The 21,381-nt window shown below is 43.3% G+C and overlaps 1 protein-coding gene across 2 annotated transcripts in view; it reads left to right on the forward strand.

The window, feature by feature from the left end:
• Window positions 1–21,381, forward strand: part of LOC126337024 (cytohesin-1) — a 211,468-nt gene that overhangs the window by 42,444 nt on the left and 147,643 nt on the right. The window lies entirely within an intron of this gene.

Genomic DNA, 21,381 nt, shown 5'->3' on the forward strand with positions numbered 1-21,381 from the left:
GTACTAAAATATGTAGTTTACTTCAGCGACGACCTTGTCATCAGGGGTGAATCTGCTCGGTTTCCCGGGAATAGTTTAGCGGTACATCTGGCTCTGAGAAGCTCGGCGCTACCAGAGGCAGCGACGGATACACGTGTAGCTGTGCCGGACAGGATAATTGGCTGTCGCAATGCCTGCAGCACGCCTGGTTAGGACGCCGTGAGTAGCGCAGCGCACACGCCGTCAGTCCACCCGCTTCCCTCTGCTGTCTCTGCTCTGTTCTGGCCTCTGTTACTCACAGGGCCAGCAGCGCGGTAGCTATTTACACAGTCTGCCAGCGGGATTTCTGTACTGCGTGACGTCCTGTCAGAAAATAAACATCTGCATCGCGCCTTGGCGGCGCCGGATTTATCGTTGAGATGTATCACCACGGAAGGGCCTTTCGCTCCTGAGGATCTCCCCACTCACAGAGCTCCTCATCAGTTACCGCGTGCATTAGTCTACGTCTACTCCATGCAACCTTTTCTTGTTGTGTACTTGTGTTGCTGTGGCTCGCCGAAGAGGCAGCTTAAAGGTTCACAAAGATCTGCTCAACCTGTGTTAATACTTCGGCGGCAGAGCTTTACACGTGCTCTCTGTGAACGCTTAGGTATTAATTTTGTCCGTCTGTCCTTTGTGTTAACACCGCATAGAACGATTGAAATGTCCGTAAGGACTGTCTCAGCGCTTTTGGCGGTCGATGTATCATGAAAACTTGGATAATTCCAGGTTTCTTCTTTTATTTGCGTGGTCTTCAGTCCGAAGACTGGTACGATGTAGTTCTCCACTCTAGTCTCTGCTGTGCTAGCCCCTTCATTTCTGCATAACTACCGAAACTTACATCCATTGGAACCTTCTGGATGTATTAGAGCCAAGGTATAACTTACATCCGCTACACTCCCATCCACTACCAAATTAACTCTTACTTGAAGCCTCAGGATGCGTCCTATCAACTGATTCCTTTTTTTTTAGTAAAGATGTGCCACAAAGTTCTTTTCTACACAATTCTATTTCACCTCTCTTCATTACTTACACGATCAACCAAAAAAATACCCTTCATTCTTCTGTAGCACCACATTTCAGAAGTTGCTATGTCTTTGGCATCCGAGCAATTTAACGGCCACGTTTCAGTTCCGTTCGAGGCTACACAACAAATAAATACATTCAGAAAGATCAATCTTAACAAATGTATCTTTTTATAAATTTTTCTTGCTGTTGACAAGGACTCATTTTATATACTCCTACCATTGTCAATTAATCTGGCGCCCAAATAGCAAAACTCCTGCAGTGATTTGTAATTGAGTGTGTGCGTGTTCCCGCTTCCCGCGATGCAGTTTGTGTGTGTTTTGTAATAACACATACTAAACAGTGAAGTGTATTCGAATATCTTTTTTCTTAAACTGTCTGTTTTAATACCAAATTTCAATAGTACCTCATAAAAAATTACGACGACATAATGTAATGCATGAACTTTACAAGTGACAGACTTTGCCTGAAGCCGTCCTGCCACGGGACGATGCGGCTACCGTTGACACTGTCGCAGGCGAACATCCAACCTGACGAAGAGTGTGTGCCGTAGGCACGCGGGACGAGACGGTTAACACGATTTGCACTCTCAGCGCTCTCGTGCGGCCGTAGTCGGCTTTATTTGGCTCGCGTTGCGTAATGCCGTACAGCGATCTGAAATACGTATTTGTAGAAGTTATTCGTTAACTCAACTGCATTTTCATCCCATTTTCGGTTTCAAACTGAATATAGTTAAGGTACAGTGTCTAATGACGGTTAATGCATAATATCCATATTCTAGATGTTGCATTGACTACCAACACTCTCAGGTTTTATTATAACAAATCGTAGCTAGAACGACTCATTTTCGAGATATCCTCAATTTGCTGATGCTTTGAAACAGATTACATTCGTACCACGTACTCTATGAGAAACAAAACCCACCAAATACGTGTTTAACGCCATACAATATTGCCTCTCCTAAGTTCTGCTTGTGACGTAAAATGACGTCGCATCTCATTGGCCACGCTCCTCTCCATGACGCAAAAATGTAACAAGCTTGATTCTTTCTTCACGCTCCACAGTGTAATGTAACGTGGAATTCCACGCTGTATCGTCACTAGGTTCTCGTCCACGTGCGTTTTCACGTCCCGTGAGAGGAGGGCTTGAACGCCAGCGTAACATGCAGAACACATTTCACCGAGCCAGAATGAATCTTAGTTCTTTTCAGTAGTCAGCTGCGAGGAACAGTCTCGGACCTTAAGAAACTGTTTTTTCTTATGGATAACTTCAATTAGTGTATTCATGGCCTACTTGTCGTTGTCAGACATGAACAATTTAGTGCGTAATAAGAGTAACAAGTTCTGCGTCAGTATCATTATTCTTCTTCACTTTTGTCTCCGTGCATTTGTTTCTATTAATGACGGAAGAACGAACGTCAGTTCCATGTCTCATAAGGCAGCTTTTACTTCGAAGAGGAATGTCGTATTAGGGAATATTCAGATCAACAAAATGTTTTGTTTCATAGAATACTACAAATACAGTGAAATACAGTACATTGTTAAGAGAATGCCAGAACGTTGTTACCTTAAAGCGAGGTTAGATTCCTGTCTATCGTGCTTCGCTTCTGTCCGGTTCAGGCTGGCGAGTCACCATGACATAAAAATTTCTTACACCCCGAACAAGCGACGTCGGATCTTGGCGATAAAGGCAACATTGTGGCATGTTGCGCTTTGGAAGCAAACGATTACAGCTGCCCTTGTATTCCAAGTAAGTTTGTAGTTGTAATATTCGCTTCTCTAGAGAATGAATACAAAATAATCATATTTGACGCTCGGTGTTTATTCTTCTACAAATATTTTCAAAATGTACCGATGTCCTTCAGTGCAAAAAATTTGCTTCGTTATACTGTACTGTTTGCACCTTTTTCTTGCCGCGCGTCGTAGCCGTGTGATAGATTAATGCGCTTCAATAAAATTTATGCAGAGAGGTGAGTAAGTGATTAGTCGCACTGCTAAACTTTCTAACTTTGTCTTGGTGATGTTTTCTGAAAAAAAAAAGACTGTGCTTGAATGGTGCCATGTAGTGAATCAAACAGCTTGTTGGACTTCGCTTTGCGTCCCGTTGAACTTGGAACTAGCATTGATAGGAACTGTCTCGACTCTTTAACGACATTTGATTTATAGCTTCTGAAAAGAAATCGTTCCACTGTATTTTGTATCATGCAGAGCCTGATGAGAAAGGGTTAGCGCTTATCAGCATGCAGCGTGTCCATTTACATTTATCTGTATCGTCGTTTACACTCTTGACAACGGCTGTGACTTAGTGTGCCTGGATAACCTGCGATGTTTGATAATAAATTCAGCAAATAAGAGGAATTTTCTTACGTTTGCTGCGTAGTTGCCGGTAATATGATCTATACGGGAGAGGTTTTTTGCACTTTTTTCGTGCTGAACCATTTATAATTTTCTGTTTCATTCAAAAGAACGAAGGGAAATCTCATACTTTAACTGAGGGCATGTGAAAAAGGAGGAAGCCATGCATAATATTTCTTGGTTTATAGAAGAAAATTAGTGTTCCTAGCAGTTAGTTACCACGACCCCGAACATTTGATGATGGTATATACTGTATCTGTTACATGCGTAGCTAATATTACAAACGCTGCGCCATAATAAGGCTTCCACGACTTAATCCTCCGCAAAACATCCTCAATTTTGCTTACGAGTATCGTGGACGATACAGAGAGTGTTAGATCCTTAAAGATTTAGTTTTTACGTAATTCCAACATTGTGTTGGTATCAAGATCAACAGCTCAATATATTTGTAATTTATTAATTAAGGGTACCACCAGAATTGTACGTAATATTTTTAATAGTGAGTAGTTTGGAACATTTTCGTTCATTCTCAAACCATTACCTACATTAGATGTGCAGTGTTGGTAACAGAATATAAAATATAGAATTTTTAAACATTTTGTGCACAGATTAGTGCAGTATTATTCTGTTTTCATATGCTTTGTCTCTCTTGAGATCATAATGTTCAAACTGAATACTTAGACACTGCATTCACATAGGTCTCGCGCGTTGTCATATTATTTTACACATTAATGATATGTCATCAGTTAAAGGCTTTACTGAAGTGTGAATCATTTTGAAAAAGAGCAAAAAGTTATTGCATTTCAATTCGTACTGTTCGTGCGTCAATTTGTCTGGCTATTTTGTCTTCCGTTTATGTATTTCCCATTCTTCACGTATTTGCAAGAGAGAACAGGACTACCTGTAGTAAGATATGTCACTTCAGTAGCATTGCGTGGCGCAGCAATTACGAAAGCATCGATGCATTTGTGCTTCGTTTTGTTATTGACGTCTAGAATCTTGTTTCATTGCTAGTCCTGTGGCACCTCCTGCTCACAACTTCTGCGCCTTTTTTTCCGTGTTTGTGCCAAGGCAAATGACAATTTACGAGACTGATTTTATGCGCAGCGTAACCTGTGTAGAGATCACAGTGTTACCAAATGCAGCGAGATCAGTCATCGAGACGACCATTTTGATGCATCTTTGGCCGTATTTCCAAGACAAAGCCCGAGGGCACTGAAACGGATGAGGCCAGAAAAAGAAGCTAGAACGCTGTTTCAGCGTTTATTTTATAGTTTATGAAAGTAAAAATGTAATTGTATTAGCAGTTCCGATGCAAAATAAATATAATGACCATTGATAGAAACCAATGTGCAGGGTTGCAAATGTATTTTATTCTGCAAGTACTATCAAATTTTTGTTTTGTTTTTAATGCTTCATTCAGGTAAAAGATTTTTTTTAAAGAAACAGTTTTATATAATTTCATACGTATTTAGACCTATGTCTCGCATGGTGTGATCCTCGTATTTTAATTCCATCCATCATAAGCGAAGTTTTTCGTAAAGGCATTTTAAACCTTTAACGTGATATTTGCCATAGACGCCGAGAGATGGGTTACACAGATCCCGTCCCGTGGAGGAGAGTGGCGCTGTCAGCAAGGATATGCGGCAACCAACATGTTACTAACATTGCCAGAAACCATACAATAATGCTCACATCATAGAAACAGGAAAAGACAAGGAAGAACAAGCGCAGTTTTTTTTTCGAAAACTGAACCACTTTTTATAATGGAGTAGAGAAACATAAATCTCGGAATTTCTGCGTGATGAAGGAGAGACAGTACCTGTAAGCAGGTACACAAAAGATACTATTTTGTGGGATTAACTTCTGAAACTGGATAAATATTTCCCGATTGCAGTAAGTCCATAAAAAGACGACTGCAAGATAAGAGAAGCAATTGTGCATAAAATGGAAGCGACAACTCGACTAAACACTCGGACGTACAATGTGAATCAGTCACGCCCAGAAAACCTGATAAGCCACGCAATACCTGTGTAAACTGTCACTGCACTGGAAAATGAAACTACTCAAATACGTCGTACTGACTATGAGAAAAGAGTAATTGGTGCAGTGTTTTATTATTTAAATCACCATTCTGGTATGCTATAGTACCTCTTGTTATTGCATACAGGAGTTTAGTCGCACGCTCCCGGAGTCACACAATAATGATCTACGTTTGACGTTGATATTACGCGCTGCATGACGTAAACTGCGTGGGGGACCTGATACGGTGAGCACACAGAGCGTTACACGTGACGTAGACACCTCCAATATTTCATAAAAGGTTCAAGATAGCGGAACAAGTTTTGCTGTTTCGAGAGGTATCCAAAGGGACGGTACAATCTCGTTGACTGAGATAATGAAGAAAGGAGTGACTAAATCGAATTCTTTTAACGATATTCGATACATTTTGGAATGCTCGTTACTGATGACAGTGAATCTTTCAGCCATATATGTCGAAAAGGTGGTAAATATATTGCCTGAAAAAAAAAAAAAGAGAGAGAGAAGCCCCCAAACGGAGAAGAGGAAACGTAATAAACTTCACCGAATGAGAGGGTGCCTTATATTTTTGAAGTGAAGTTATTACAAAATTGAGTCATATTTACAAAGAACTGGGCAGTATAAGTCCACGTGTTGTAAGTGGTCCGAGGTATCCTAGATACCGACACTGGGACCGAGCTGCTTCCACACGTGTTCTGTCGGAGACAGATCAGGGGACCTTGCTGGCACGAGAGCACCATATCTCGCAGAAAGTTCAAAGAGACACGTCGTCCTATTGAAAACCGGCGCCACGATACTGTCACATGAGAGGTAACACATAGGACGGTTGTGTCATCAGAATTCCTTCAGTCACTCTCAGCTGTGACCTGAAATCAGACCCTATAGCTCCACAAACTGTGACGCCAGAAGTAACACCGCTGTGCCTCACCGAAACGTTGGAAGAATGGGACCTCTCCCCAGGTCGCCACGATTCGTCGCTGAACACAGTGCGACCCGACTCATCATCAGTTTATGCTTCTCGGTCACTGCACTTATCCAAACACAGCTGTTAGTAATGTAACGTTAAAGGCATTCTATGCATGGAGTGGTAATTCCCTAGTCCAGACCAGTGGCGTGGGATGATATAGAATGTTGCAGCGACTCGTTCACTTGTCTTCGGATGACTTGATTTGAAGAGGCTACATTTTGCTAGGCGCACAGTACGGCGATTCAGATATGGTTCTCGGAATCTTGACGATGAGTATGCCTGTCCTCACCTTCTCGTGCAGTCCAACATCGGGCCACTACTACATCCGAGTGCCCCACAAATGTGGATATTGCACGATTCGACCAGTGGACCGAATGGAAACCCACAATGAGATCCCTTTGAAACTCTCCCTGTTGCTGATAACGTTGTCTAAGAGTACGCAACATTTCTGTGTCCTTCGCAGTAATCCTCAACATCTGACGCTGTTCACGCCCCTCTCTTACGACACATGTAACAGTATTGCTGCATCTGGCGTTTATTCTGTTTGTGACAGGTAATTGCAACTATAAATCATTCACGTACCCGCCGATGATGATGATGATGTCTGTGTGTTTACGAACTTACAGTACATTGAAGCCTACCATGTCTTCGAGTGCTTCGCACTTTGTTAGACATTGTTTGATGATCAAGGCCGGTGACTCCCCGATATGCCGTGTCTTCGGAGTGACAGAGATGGGACTCCGATGTCGAGATGGTCTGGACTGTCGCATTAAAAGACATTTCCCGCACTGCTTTTCGAAAAGTATCACAGAAAAGTATAACTTAGCCTCCGACATGGCGGTCGATGAGCAGGTGTACTAGCTCAGTTAGGCAACTACGGGGGAGAAAATGCCATACAGCGTTGTCGAATGAAACATTCGCTGAAGTGATTGAAGGGAAAACCTAAATCATACGTACAGTGCGAGGAATTTAACCTTACGTCTTCAGCATACAAGTCTATTGACGTGACCATTGCGCTTCATCACACGAACATCCTCTGTGCAGAAGCTCGCAGTCAGTTTTAACATGCATTCATACTGATCTCTTTAGACATACTCCCCGCATTACACTACGCCGCATCCCGTGGATCCTACGGAAAGTGGTACCAGGAACGCAGATAGAGTAAGAGTAGAGTAGTTCTTCAACCGAATAAAATTAGTTGTCCAACGGAAAGTTTATTAATTCAGCCTATAACAACACCACATTATCTACAGGACAATTAATGTGGTCTTGTAAGTTGTTGACACATGTGCATCTGACTCATTTGTGTGCTAACATCAGTCACTCAATGTCTTTGTAGTAGTTGTTTTTGGTTCTCATGATATATTCATGATTTTCTCTAGTTTTTTGTCAAGATAAATATTGATAATGACAAAAGATGTAAATGAATATTTATATTTTTAAGTATTTGTCAAAAATACCAAGATTTTTTAATAGATTTTTACAGAATATTGTGGAATTTGCACTGGGTGTAATACTTACATCACTCTTTCGTATTCAGTAAATACTCTCCCTGTCAGCTGAGTTTCCCCAGAAAATGATATCTTAACTTATTAGTGAATGGAGACAGAATAAACTATTTTATTCCATCGTAAATCGCCTACAGCATTAAACATCAGTGCAGCAAAAATAGCTAAACTAAGGCACTTCATTAATTCCGGACAGTGGATTTTCCATTTAAGGTTGTAACCTCCCTATAGTCCCAAAAACTTAACACTTACTACTTCTTGTATTTCATCTTTTGAGAAACCTATTTGTAAAGGATTTGGAGTTCTGGCAGAGTACTGAACTGTATGTACTAAGTATTAAAGTTCAGTGATAATGCATTATCCTGGAATCACTGTTAGAGTATTCATTACCTGTCTTTTCAACGAGGCAACTAGTACTGCTTTTTATTCCTGTTCTTGTACCGTCTGCGAAAATGATAGAATTGACCTTCCACAGCTGGACAGAATCTTTCAGGAAGACAATGTCCTTCGTCGCATGTCTGGAAATGCCCTGTCGTGATTAAGAATCCAACTGAAATGTCCTCTTTGGACCCAGCTTCATAGTTTTGTTCTGTTTCCGCTGCTCGTGGTCTCGCGGTAGCGTTCTCGCTTCCCGAGCACGGGGTCCCGGGTTCGATTCCCGGCGGTGTCAATGACTTTTTCCTGCCTCGAGATGACTGGGTATTGTTGTGTCGTCTTCATCATCATCATTCATCCTCATTACGGTCGGAGGAAGGAAATGGCAAGCCACCTCCACTAGGACCTTGCCTCGTACGGCGGTGCGGGTCTCCCGCATCGTTCCCCTACGCTCCGTCACGGAGTGTGGGACTTCATCATCATCACTCGGGAATATGCATTGCATCTTCCTACCGTGCGACGCTCTGCGAACATCTTGGCACCACGACGCCTATTATAATCTATCGATAACTTACCGAGATACTTACGACTAATGAAACTGCTCTCAATGGAATTTGATTACACTAACGCGATCCGACTGTGTTGAATTCATGTATGCGCAAACAAAGTGTGTCTGGATTTACCGCGCGACTTTGCCGGTGCGATGGAGGTTACCTCGAGCGCAAGATGCAAAAACTTCAAAACGCCACCGGATGCCCTCATCTGTCGCCGGCACGACACGCATCGTATTTGAATAGCGCGGGAAGGGCAAGGAGTAAGGGCGTCAGCGGACGCGAGACTCGATTCCTCTATTGCCGTAGGACGTGCTGGCCATTCGTATCTGTCAGATGGCTGTCCGCGATTGCGAGCCTTTACACAGTTTCTCGCTTTAATGCGTCTTCAAGGGCGGAATCGGGAAAAGGCGAGAGCGGGGCCTGCATCCGTCATCGCGACGTGGGTGACGGCGCGGGCAGGAGTCGCCGCGAAAGCACTAAGCGCCTCGCCGAGGTCGCCCCGCCGGTGCCAGCAAGTGGTCCAGATTGCTCCACTGCGCACCGCCTCGACCCTGGCCTTGGCAGCACTGCCTGCACTCTAAATCTTCGCTGTACAGGAAGTAGCTCTGTTTTAAGCAAGGCCGCCATCGTGTCCGGGAGTCTCGTCCTTACCGTTCTAGGAACTGGGACGAATGAGTGATGATGGAGCTCAGCATTGGTAGCCAAGGCGTGGAAAAGTTCATGACGCGGCAGAGGATATCGGATCACGACAGAAGCGTAGGGAGCCCTTGTACTTTGGTCTTCGTCAATTGATCTTTGCTCTGCTCTCAGTGCATGAAGACCAGCGAGACCACCTGTGAAAAGGCTGACTAACCACCACTTACATTGTGGACTGCTGGGAGACGCACAAGAAGAGTTTCATTGAGTTTCTGAAAGATACGGACAGGATGGGGAGCCAGGCCGACTCCAGTGCCGGGCCCAGTTTGCTAGGTCTCTCGCTTGAGGATCAATTGTGCGAACAGCCCGATGGAGGTGATCCCACAGATTCTCGACTGTGCTTAAATTCGAGGAGTGTGGTGGCCACAGGAGTACAGTGAACTCATGCTGGTGAACGTCGAACCATGCACGTGCATTGTAAGCTGTGTGACCCATTGCATTGTCCTGCTGATAGATGCCATCGTGTCGAGGAAAAACAAGGTGCTGTAGGGGTGGACACGGTCCCCAAAGATAGGTGCGTACTTGCGCTGATAAGTTGTCCGTTTCGGAATGACGAGATCACTCAGGGAATGCACTTCAGCCTGCACCGTTCAGACACTGGTTGCAGGATGTTTACTAACAGAGGTTTCAGGCCGACGGAGTATAAAACGTGCTTCATCTGCAAAGCACCGAGCGAGGTGGCGCAGTGAGCACACTGGACTCGCATTCGGGAGGACGACAGTTCAATCCCGTGTCCGGCCATCCTGATGTATGTTTCCCGTGACTTCCCTAATTCTTTTCAGGCAAATGCCGGGGTGGTTCCTTTGAAACGACACGGCCGGCTACCTTCCCGAATCCGATGTGACTGATGACCTCGCAGTTTCGTCTCCTCCCCCAAATCAACACAGCCCAACTCATCTGGAAAGCCACCTGTCAGTGGACTTCCAATTGTCGTAATGGCCCGCGTCGTTGAGGAGACACTGTTTCTAGCCTCTTGGTTCATGTGGGCGGTCAGATGCTCATCACTTGCTCGTCTACTTACCCGTACATATCACCGCCGCCGTCATTCAACCCGTCATCTACCCGTGGTCCACCACAGTGGCTCCGGTGGCAGTTTTGAACAGCACCATTTTGCTATGCTCTGTATACTTTAACCACGGCGGCATGCGAACAGTTTACAAACTTAGCCGTTTCGGAGGAAATGCTTCCACCTTTGAACCTAAAGCCAATAATCATGCGCATTTGGCCGTCAGGGAAATCGCTCCGTTTCCGCATTACGACAAAGAGTGCACTGTTAAACATGTCCGCCCCCACCCCCACTCCCGACGTGCTTTATACAGGGTGTTACAAAAAGGTACGGCCAAACTTTCAGGAAACCTTCCCCACACACAAAGAAAGAAAATATGTTATGTGGACATGTGTCTGGAAACGCTTACTTTCCATGTTAGAGCTCATTTTATTACTTCTTTTCAAATCACATTAATCGTGGAATGGAAACACACAGCAACAGAACGTACCAGCGTGACGTTACAGGAAATGTTCAAAATGTCCTCCGTTAGCGAGGATACATGCATCCACCCTCTGTCGCATGGAATCCCTGATGCAGCCCTGGAGAATGGCGTATTGTATCACAGCCGCCCACAATACGAACACGAAGAGTCTCTACATTTGGTACCGGGGTTGCGTAGACAAGAGCTTTCAAATGCCCACATAAATGAAAGTCAAGAGGGTTGAGGTCAGGAGAGCGTGGAGGCCATGGAATTGGTCCGCCTCTACCAATCCACCGGTCACCGAATCTGTTGTTGAGAAGCGTACGAACACTTTGAAATGTGCAGGAGCTCCATCGTGCATGAACCACCTGTTGTGTCGTACTTGTAAAGGCACATGTTCTAGCAGTACAGGTAGTGTGTCCTGTATGAAATCATGATAACGTGCTTCATTGAGCGTAGGTGGAAGAACATGGGGCCCAATCAAAACATCACCAACAGTGCCTGCCCAAACGTTCACAGAAAATCTGTGTTGATGACGTGATTGCACAATTGCATGCGGATTCTCGTCAGCCCACACATGTTGATTGTGAAAATTTACAATTTGATCACGTTGGAATGGAGCGTCATCCGTAAAAAGAACATTTGCACTGAAATGAGGATTGACACATTGGTGGATGAACCATTTGCAGAAGTGTACCCGTGGAGACCAATCAGCTGCTGATAGTGCCTTCACACGCTGTACATGGTACGGAAACAACTGGTTCTTCCGTATAACTCTCCATAAAGTGACGTGGTCAACGTTACCTTATACAGCAGCAACTTCTCTGACGATGACGTAAGGGTTATCGTCAACTCCTCGAAGAATTGCCTCGTCCATTGCACGTGTACTCGTCGTTCTAGGTCTTCCCCAGTCACGAGTCATAGGCTGGAATGGTCTGTGTTCCCTAAGGCGCCGATCAATTTCTTCGAATGTCCTCCTGTCGGGATACCTTCGTTCTGGAAATCTGTCTCGATACAAACGTACCGCGCCACGGCTATTGCCCCGTGCTAATCCATACATCAAATGGGCATCTGCCAACTCCGCATTTGTAAACATTGCACTGACTGCAAAACCACGTTCGTGATGAACACTAACCTGTTGATGCTACGTACTGATGTGCTTGATGTTAGTACTGTAGAGGAATGGACGCTGACGTCGAACTAAGCCGAGATCACAATAATGTGATTAGACCGTGTATTTTGTGTGGCTGAAGAGTTTCTTTCAACAATAATTGAGAGCCTTTTATCGTCAGCAGTTTGTATTACACCTTTAACTGGTGAATTACATGGATCAATATGTTTCTGTCGTGTGTTTGAGACTCGCATACTAGCCCAGCTACTTCGTTGCGAATAGTTTGCCAGATTAGTGGCGCACCTGACAGGAAACGCCTGAATCACTAATAGGGAATGCATGCAGCGAACGTGCCACCGATTTTTCGCAACCTTCACACGACTGTAGTTCATATAATAAACGCTGATGTATTAGAAACCGACATTCGAAGTTCTACGACCCTGTTGAATACCACATGACAGCGCCAGTAGTCTAGGAGCGACGTTCGTGCACAGGTTAAGGCGGTATACGAGAGGTCTGTCATACTTGTTTTCCCTCATTTTCCACCAGTCACACGATGTCTTTTGAATCGCCTTGAAGACTCAATCTTTGGACATGTCCGAAGGAACAGATACCACGTGTACAATTAAGGCGAGGATGGCCATTGATTAATTCGGTACAGATGCACCTCATGCTCGAATTCTTACGGGAATCGGCGAAATGCCGGAAGTAACTAGGAAAAAGGGACAAGGGGCGCTACATCGGTAGTGTCTGGATGTATGGAGAATTTGGATCTGATGGGAAGCGTGCTAAGGTGGTGGTCCCTGCAGTTGCGATGAGCACTGTGTCCGGATGGAGCAGTGGTCAGCGCATCTACCTAGTAAGCAGAAGACCCGGGTTCGAATCCCAGTCCGGCACAAATTTTCAGCTTTCCCAATTGATTTAAATCAATGCGTACTGGCAGTGTCATTAATTCCTGTGTGTATTGATTCATAGTGACTGTAGGATCAAAATGGTGTCTGTTGTTGCGGTCATGTTCGAAAGAACAGACACCACATACATATATTCCAAAACAGTTGCACAAATAAGGCATAAAACATAAAACTAAAAACCGCATTAAAACAAGTTTATGAAAACTGGAAGCAAGACAGTGTCAGGCCAGTGCTGGTGCGTTACATGCTTGTGCGTCTCCCACTGCTAGGTCACTAATTGAGCATGACGGTCCTAGGGGACATTCTGGGAGATGAACTGTAGTCTGACATTAGCCAAAGTCGCTCACATTATTGCTGTCGCTTGGAATGAATCCGCATTTTATTGATACTCTTTAATTCTCGGTGCTCCCGATCGGTGACCCGATTGGTCGATTTCCCTGTCTTCTGTCAATCCTCCGTGCCACATGGTTGCTTTTCTTGGAACTCTATTAGTTTCTGGTTATAATTCAAGGAGTAATCCATTCTTTGCTCATTTACTGGTTTGGGTGTGGTGGTGGTTTCCCAGGGGGTACAATGAACTCGCTTTCTAGATCGAGGCCTCTGCCTAGCTGTTGTTGATGTGCATGTGTGATGTGTTATCTGTATATCCTTACACAAGTACTTTAACAATCAGATGTATCATGTGTGTAATAAGAAGCTGTCTGAATGACCAGCCACACAGTCCATGACTGCAGCGCCTTATCCGCACTCTGATAGTAAATTACGTGACAGTGAGTTATAACTATAATAGTAAATTAAATGACAGTGAGTTATAATTTGTTTTAACTTTTGACTTTTGGTATATATATGAGGGGGGACCCATAGATAACCGGACTTTCTTTCTAGAAAGCATATACTTTATTATTTTAAAATACAACCTTAATCTCCTTCGAAGAACTCTCCATTAGCATTAATAGACTTGTCCAAACGTTCATTCCAGTCTTCGGAGCACCTTTTAAATTCGACCTCTTTGACACCTGCTAGCACTTTCATGACATTGCGTTTTACGTCTTCCACATCCACAAAACGCTTCCCTCTCAAGTCTCTTTTCATCCTCGGGAATAGGAAGATTTCCGAGGGTGCTAAATCCGGCGAATAAGGCGCGTGGGTCAAGGTAGTCGTCTTCGTTGAGGCCAGAAATTGGCGAACGCTGAGAGACGTGTGCGCGGGAGCGTTGTCGTGGTGCAGGAACCACACACCAGAATCCCACAAAGCCGGACGTTTTCGCGACAAACTTCTGCGAAGCCGTTTCATAACCTCCAAATAGAATTGTTGGTTTACTGTCTGGTTTTCAGGGACAAATTCAGAGTGTACGATCCATGTGTTGTCAAAAAACAGATCAACATCGTTTTCACATTCGATTTCACTTGTCGAGTTTTTTTGGTCGAGGTGAGCCAGGTGACTTCCGTTGTGATGACCCATAGCACCTGTAATGATTTTGTTGCAAAAATGTGGATCATCTTTGAACGCGTCCTTCATTTCAACACAGGCTTGAACTCGACGATCCCTTTGATATCCGGTAAGAAACTTCGGCACGAATTTTGCTGCCAGTCGTCGCATCCCCAAATCGATGGTCAAGATGCGCTGAATTGAGCTCCAGGACAACTCGGGCAAGTTATCGAGTTGGTCGATTGTCCTGCGTCGATCTTCATTGATGAGATCACGGATTTTGTCGATGTTGTCTTCGCTTCGAGCAGTTGAAGGTCGACCGGAATGGGGCTGATCTTCACCACCATTTATCCCTTTTTAAACCGAGAAAACCATTCGTACACTTGCGTATTAATAAGAGCATGGTCTTTGTAGGCTGTCTGAATCATCGCAACAGTTTCTGCAGGCTCTTGCCGAGCAAGAAACAAAACATCACTGCCGCACGTTGTTCGTAAGAACTAGCCATTTCCTCGTGTCACGTCTGCACTGTACGCACACTCAAAGAACTGCCAAAGAAACCACACTTCCACTGTTGGGTGACGCCGTGTGGCAGAAAGACTCAGCAGAGTTCCTACTACAACCCTCTGGCGGCGCAACCTGCTACTACAAGTACAGGATGTGCAGCATTACGATTCCGGTTGCTTTTGGGTCCCCCCTTGTATATACCAAATGTCAAGTGAAAGTGAGATATAATTTGTTTTAACTTTTGATATACAACTCACTGTCATTTAATTTACTGTCAGAGACGGATAAGGCGCTGCAGTCATGGACTGCGCGGCTGGTCTCGGCGGAGGTTCGAGTCCTCCCTCGGGCATGGGTGTGTGTCTTCGTCCTTAGGATAATTTTGGTTAAGTAGTGTGTAAGCTTAGGGACTGATGACCTTAGGAGTTAAGTCCCATACGAGTTCACACACACACACACACACACACACACACACACACAGTACGGATAAAAAAACACTCGACGTGATACTCATATTTATTGGTACCAGCAGTTTAAAAACTTTATCTGTTACTCTCCTCTAGTGGTGTTGACAACACTTTATGCTTGTATGATCTGTTTTAAAATTCGCTAAAAATGAGTACCTAGTGATCTTTACTAATCGGTATGAAATAATTATGATTTTGCTCATATCCGTCTCACCAAACCAGTTGGGAAAAAAGCACATCATTGCAGGAAAGTCGTATGTGAGCGATTAATTTATAAAATGAACAAGGACAGTAATGTCCAAATGCGTGGCAAACTATATGTAGCAGCTACCTTTTCTTTTTACTTCAACATACCAAGAAAGCAAGGGCGTTGCAAACTTAACAGCAGCATGGGCAGGATGAAGTGTATCATTCACAGACGGTCATACAAAATAAAGTTTAATTTTACTTGTATAATTCTATGGTTTGTTTGATTAACACACTGTCATACAGGCCATTGCATGATTTAAGTGCATTTATGTTAATTATTTTGTTCAGAAACGACAATGCGCCATCTAACTGCTGCATTGAGCCGAAATATCGTATTGGAAATGAGTGTTTACCACACAAAACAATGTGATGATAGCATGTGGGCTGCTGAAGGTGACAGTGTGTTACCAAAACACGTGATGCCTACGTAATGCCGGCTGCTGTGGCCGAGTGGTTCCAGGCGATTCAGTCCGGAACCGCGCTGTTGCTACGGTCGCAGGTTAGAATCCTGCCTCGGGCATGGATGTGTGTGACATCCTTAGGTTAGTTAGGTTTAATTAGTTCTATATCCAGGGGACTGATGACATCAGATGTTAAGTCCCATAGTGCTTAGAGCCATTTGAACCATTTGGGCCTACCTAGTATTGGAAACGCAAAAGTGGGTGAAGCAAAAGTGTGACGTTCTGCCAATTTCGTGGGACCAACGCTTCCCGCAACCATTTCCGATTTAATAGAGGTGACTGAAGTGATATAAGTAATTATTGCACATGTGCTGTAGCGAATTATGGTGGATAAATACCTTTTGTAAGTATTGTAAAATACTGACAAGACTGTTTTTGTGCTAATACTCGCAGCATTAACATTGTTTACGTCTCACACAACGTAAATTTTTACTTTATCGTTGTTTTTAGTTTTATTTGATTGGGTTTCAAGCATAGCCCATTACATCAGACACACATATTTCACATAATGGTGCACACGAGACGTTGGTCTGACTTCATAACAAAATATAAAACATAAGTGAGCAAATAAATAATGAACAAAGTTAGTCTGAGTGCAACATTACAATAAAAGCAACGAAATTTTAACAAAAAATACAATTGTATGTAGAGGGTGTTACAAAAAGGTGCGGCCAAACTTTCAGGAAACATTTCTCACACACAAATAAAGAAGAGATGTTATGTGGACATGTGTCGGGGAACACTTAATTTCCATTGTAGAGCTCATTCTAGTTTCGTCAGTATGTACTGTGCTTCCTCGATTCACCACCAGTTGGCCCAATTGAAGGAAGGTAATGTTGACTTCGGTGCTTGTGTTGTGCCTTTACAAGTACGACACAACATGTGATTCATGCACGATGGAGCTCCTGCACATTTAAGTCGAAGTATTCGTCCGCTTCTCAACAACAGATTCGGTGACTGATGGATTGGTAGAGGCGGACCAATTCCATGGCCTCCACGCTGTCCTGACCTCAACTCTCTAGACTTTCATTCATGGGGGCATTTGAAAGCTCTTGTCTACGCAACCCCGGTACCAAATGTAGAGACTCTTCGTGCTCGTATTGTGGACGGCTGTGATACAATACGCCGTTCTCCAGAGCTGCATCAGCGCATCAGAGATGCCATGCGACGGAGGGTGGATGCATGTATCCTCGCTAACGGAGGACATTTTGGACATTTCCTGTAACAAAGTGTTTGAAGTCACGCTGGTACGTTCTGTTGCTGTGTGTTTCCATTCCATGATTAATGTGATTTGAAGAGAAGTAATAAAATGAGCTCTAACGTGGAAAGTTAAGCGTATCCGGACACATGTCCACATAACATATTTTCTTTCTTTGTGTGTGAGGAATGTTTCATGAAAGTTTGGTCGTACCTTTTTGTAACACGTCAATTTTGAAGTTCACTTTCACAAAGAGGGATGAAATTGCAAATACAGATGGACATGGACCTATTGAAACATGTAAATTCTACAGCGCAAAGTAATACTGTTTCTTAAACGAGGCGTTGGGTTTCAGCACTATGTTTCAGAAATGTTCCTTTAAAGAAAACCGTTAAACATATGTGTTCTAACGTTTTCTAGTTTTTTTAACGTAATGAATGCTTTCAGTTGAACTGGAAGTGCCGATTCGTCGCGGAGAAATTTTGCAGGTGAAATATTATACACCGCTTGCCGCATCGTAGCGTTTCAAGACAACTTATGTTCCACACAGTGATCTCTCTCGTAACACAAGTGCTCTCTCATTCCTTTCCTCCAGTTTCGAGAAATCGTTGGTATTTACAAATCATCCGCAAAGAGTAACTAGGCATTACCGCAGCTGTGTGCTAGCATAGAAAGGTTATTTTGGAGTGAGTGCACGTCTATGGACGCCGGCTGCTGTGTAGTGTGACACAGGCGCATTGGAGCGCATGAATGACGAGCCACACTGCCATGACGTCACCACCACGCTAGACTACGCGCGCTCGATGACGCCACTTCGTGGAAACCGAGGCCACGATGGAAAAATTGCTGCCTCCACCCCGCTCTACGGCTTCATGTTTGTGCTCGCTGGCGCTGTATTAATTCTAGCTGCACACGTCAAGTTGCGTTTAAGGACATACACGTAAATAAACTCATCTTTAAATGTCAGCACTTCGGGAGCTGACCTTTATAAACCATGAAGCAGCGCTGACCATTAGTCGCTGATAAAACTGTATCCTCTTTACCTCTGAAAGAAGAAATAAATGATTTAGATTTCATCTATTAATTTCGTGTTCAGCTGTGTTAAGGTTTTTTCCGTGATTTTATTTGTGATTAAGAATTTATTTGTTGCCGTAAATATAACAGAATTGAAATTGTATATTTAACGGATATCAGAAAAACATACCAGTAAGTTTGTATGTGAACAGTACTGGCAGCATATTCGCACTTACAAGAGAACCTCCCCATCGCACCCCCGCACCCCTCAGATTTAGTTTAAGTTGGCACAGTGGATAGGCCTTGAAAAACTGAACACAGATCAATCGAGAAAACAGTAAGAAGTTGTGTGGAACTATGAAAAAAATAAGTAAAATTTACAAACTGAGTAGTCCATGCGCAAGATAGCCAACATCAAGGATAGCGACAGCTCAGGAGTGCCGTGGTCCCGTGGTTAGATGAGCAGCTGCGGAACGAGAGGTCCTTAGTTCAAGTCTTCCCTCGAGTGAAAAGTGTAATTTTTTATTCTCAGACAATTATCAAAGTTCAGGCACTCACACATAATCAACTTCGCTCTCCAAAATTCCAGGACATGTTCAGATTTGCTTGGACATATGCAGGATTTGACGCTCTACACACGGAAAAATTTGAAAACGTTAAAAACATATGTTTTGACAGAGCACAGCGAAAACTGTGCGAATGTGAAACTGTTGCATTCATTTGTTGTAGTTTATGTGACAAACTCTTATGTTTTCATCACTTTTTTGGGAGTGATTATCACATCCACAAGAAAACCTAAATCGGGCAAGGTAGAAGAATCTTTTTACCCATTCGCCAATTGTACAAGTTAGGTGGGTCGACAACATATTCCTGTCATGTGACGCACTTGCCGTCACCAGTGTCGTAGAGAATATGTCAGACGTATTTTCCTGTGAAGGAATCGGTTGACCTATGACCTTGCGATCAAATGTTTTCGGTTCCCATTGGAGAGGCACATCCTTTCGTCTACTAATCGCACGGTTTTGCGGTGCGGTCGCAAAACACAGACACTAAACTTACTACAGTGAACAGAGACGTCAATGAACGAACGAACAGATCATAACTTTGCGAAAATAAAGTAAGTAAACTTTTCACTCGAGGGAAGACTTGAACAAGGACCTCTCGTTCCGCAGCTGCTCATCTAACCACGGGACCACGGCACTCCTAAGGTCACATCATCCCTGATGTTGCCCATCTTGCGCCTGTACTACTCAATTTGTATATTTTGCTTATTTTTTTCATAGCTCCACACAACTTCTTCCTGTTTTCTCGATTGATCTATGTTCAGGTTTTCAAGGCCTATCCACTGTGCCAACTTATAACTAAATCTAAGGGGGGGGGGGGGGGGGGGGGGGTGCGATGGGGAGGTTCCCTTGTTAGTACTCACGTAGCTATAAAATTTCTCGCAAAACAGTACTAATTCCTGCGTTCTTCAACTTGGGATACCACAACGTAATGCCCTTGACATCAACGACATTTTCCCATAAGCTACCAAAACAAGATAGTCGTTGTACCAAAACAAGATAGTCGTTGGTCATATTTTGACACGGCATCAATACGGTTCAGTCCAGATCGCAAAGAATTTTTTAATTACTTGCGAGGAGTAAACAAAATCTAAAATGAACAATGTAATGCAATTTTCATCCGTTCCCTGACTTTTACTCTGGGATTTTGTTGTTGGCCTGATCGATTATGCCAGTCATGCATGGAGTTTTTCCTTGATTTGTGAAAATTTCTACTTTCCTAGACAGTCCAACTTTTATATAGATGGTGTTACTTGCTAATACCGTTACACCAAATTCTTGTATGTCGTAGACATTGCGTATATAATAAAACTTGTCATCAGAGCGAGAACGCTACCCCACGACCACGAGCTGCGGACTTCTCAGTTTGTCAACTCCGTCACGTGATGCCATTCGGATATATATATATATATATATATATATATATATATATATATATATATATTACACTCTGTGGCTAACAGAGCGTTCTTAATCGCAAATAGGGCATCATTTTGTAAAGAGAATATTTAACGTTAATCCGTTAGTTTCTTGTAAATTCCAAAAACTATTTAGAATCACTGACAACTGCTCTTGTAGTTAATCCTTCCAGACACGACTTTCAGCCATTTTAAGTGTACTTTACCGGTACCGAACGCTGTAACGGAGTAGTCGTTCCGATTTTGTACTTCAAACAATGCATTTACAAATTTCATTGTGTACTTCCACATTTCTACGGGTCGTTGTTATGGGTAAAATAAACTTATGAAGAATGAGCATATTAAACTTCTAGTTTTCGTATTCATTTGATACGGCAGAGATTTTCAACTTTTAAATGCTTTTCAAGAATTATGTTTATTTCGCTTCATTCAGAATATAGACTGGATTATGTGATACTTTCTTATCCTGGCATGCACTTTAACTTAACGAAACTTCCCTCGAGACATTTTTGCACAAGGCAACAATATTTTTGAGCCTGGGACATTAAGAAAGGGGACTGGAACACGCTCATAGATTCTGAACAGTCTAATTAGATAATAAAATTTCTTGAGTGTTTTGCTTTGCGCATTGTCGCTCCACATTCGATATGAATTCCATATTCGTTTCCAAAGAAACATCACAAGCTAACAGTGTTAGCTTTGTGCTCAGTCAGATTTATAGGATGTTCAAAATGGTAATATCGTGCCCGCTGAAAGGAACAAGAAATATTTTTCCGCAGTTTTACTGTCCAGTCACAAACAAAAGTACGCACGATACAGCGGTACATTTGTTATTGTTACTTGATGACGGTATTCGAAGTTACAGCTACTCTTTGCGTTCAAAAGATTCATTTCAGTGAGACAATTTTGAGTTTAACCGGCATTTAAAAAAAAAAAAACACTGAGTTGACGAAAGTCTTGGGATACCTCCTAATATCTTTTCGAACCTCCTTTTTCCGGGAGTTGTACAACAGCTACCGTGGCTTTGAGTCAACAAGCAGTTGGAAGTCCCTG

The sequence above is a fragment of the Schistocerca gregaria genome, chromosome 2, assembly GCF_023897955.1.
Source record: "Schistocerca gregaria isolate iqSchGreg1 chromosome 2, iqSchGreg1.2, whole genome shotgun sequence".
NCBI lineage: Eukaryota > Metazoa > Arthropoda > Insecta > Orthoptera > Acrididae > Schistocerca > Schistocerca gregaria.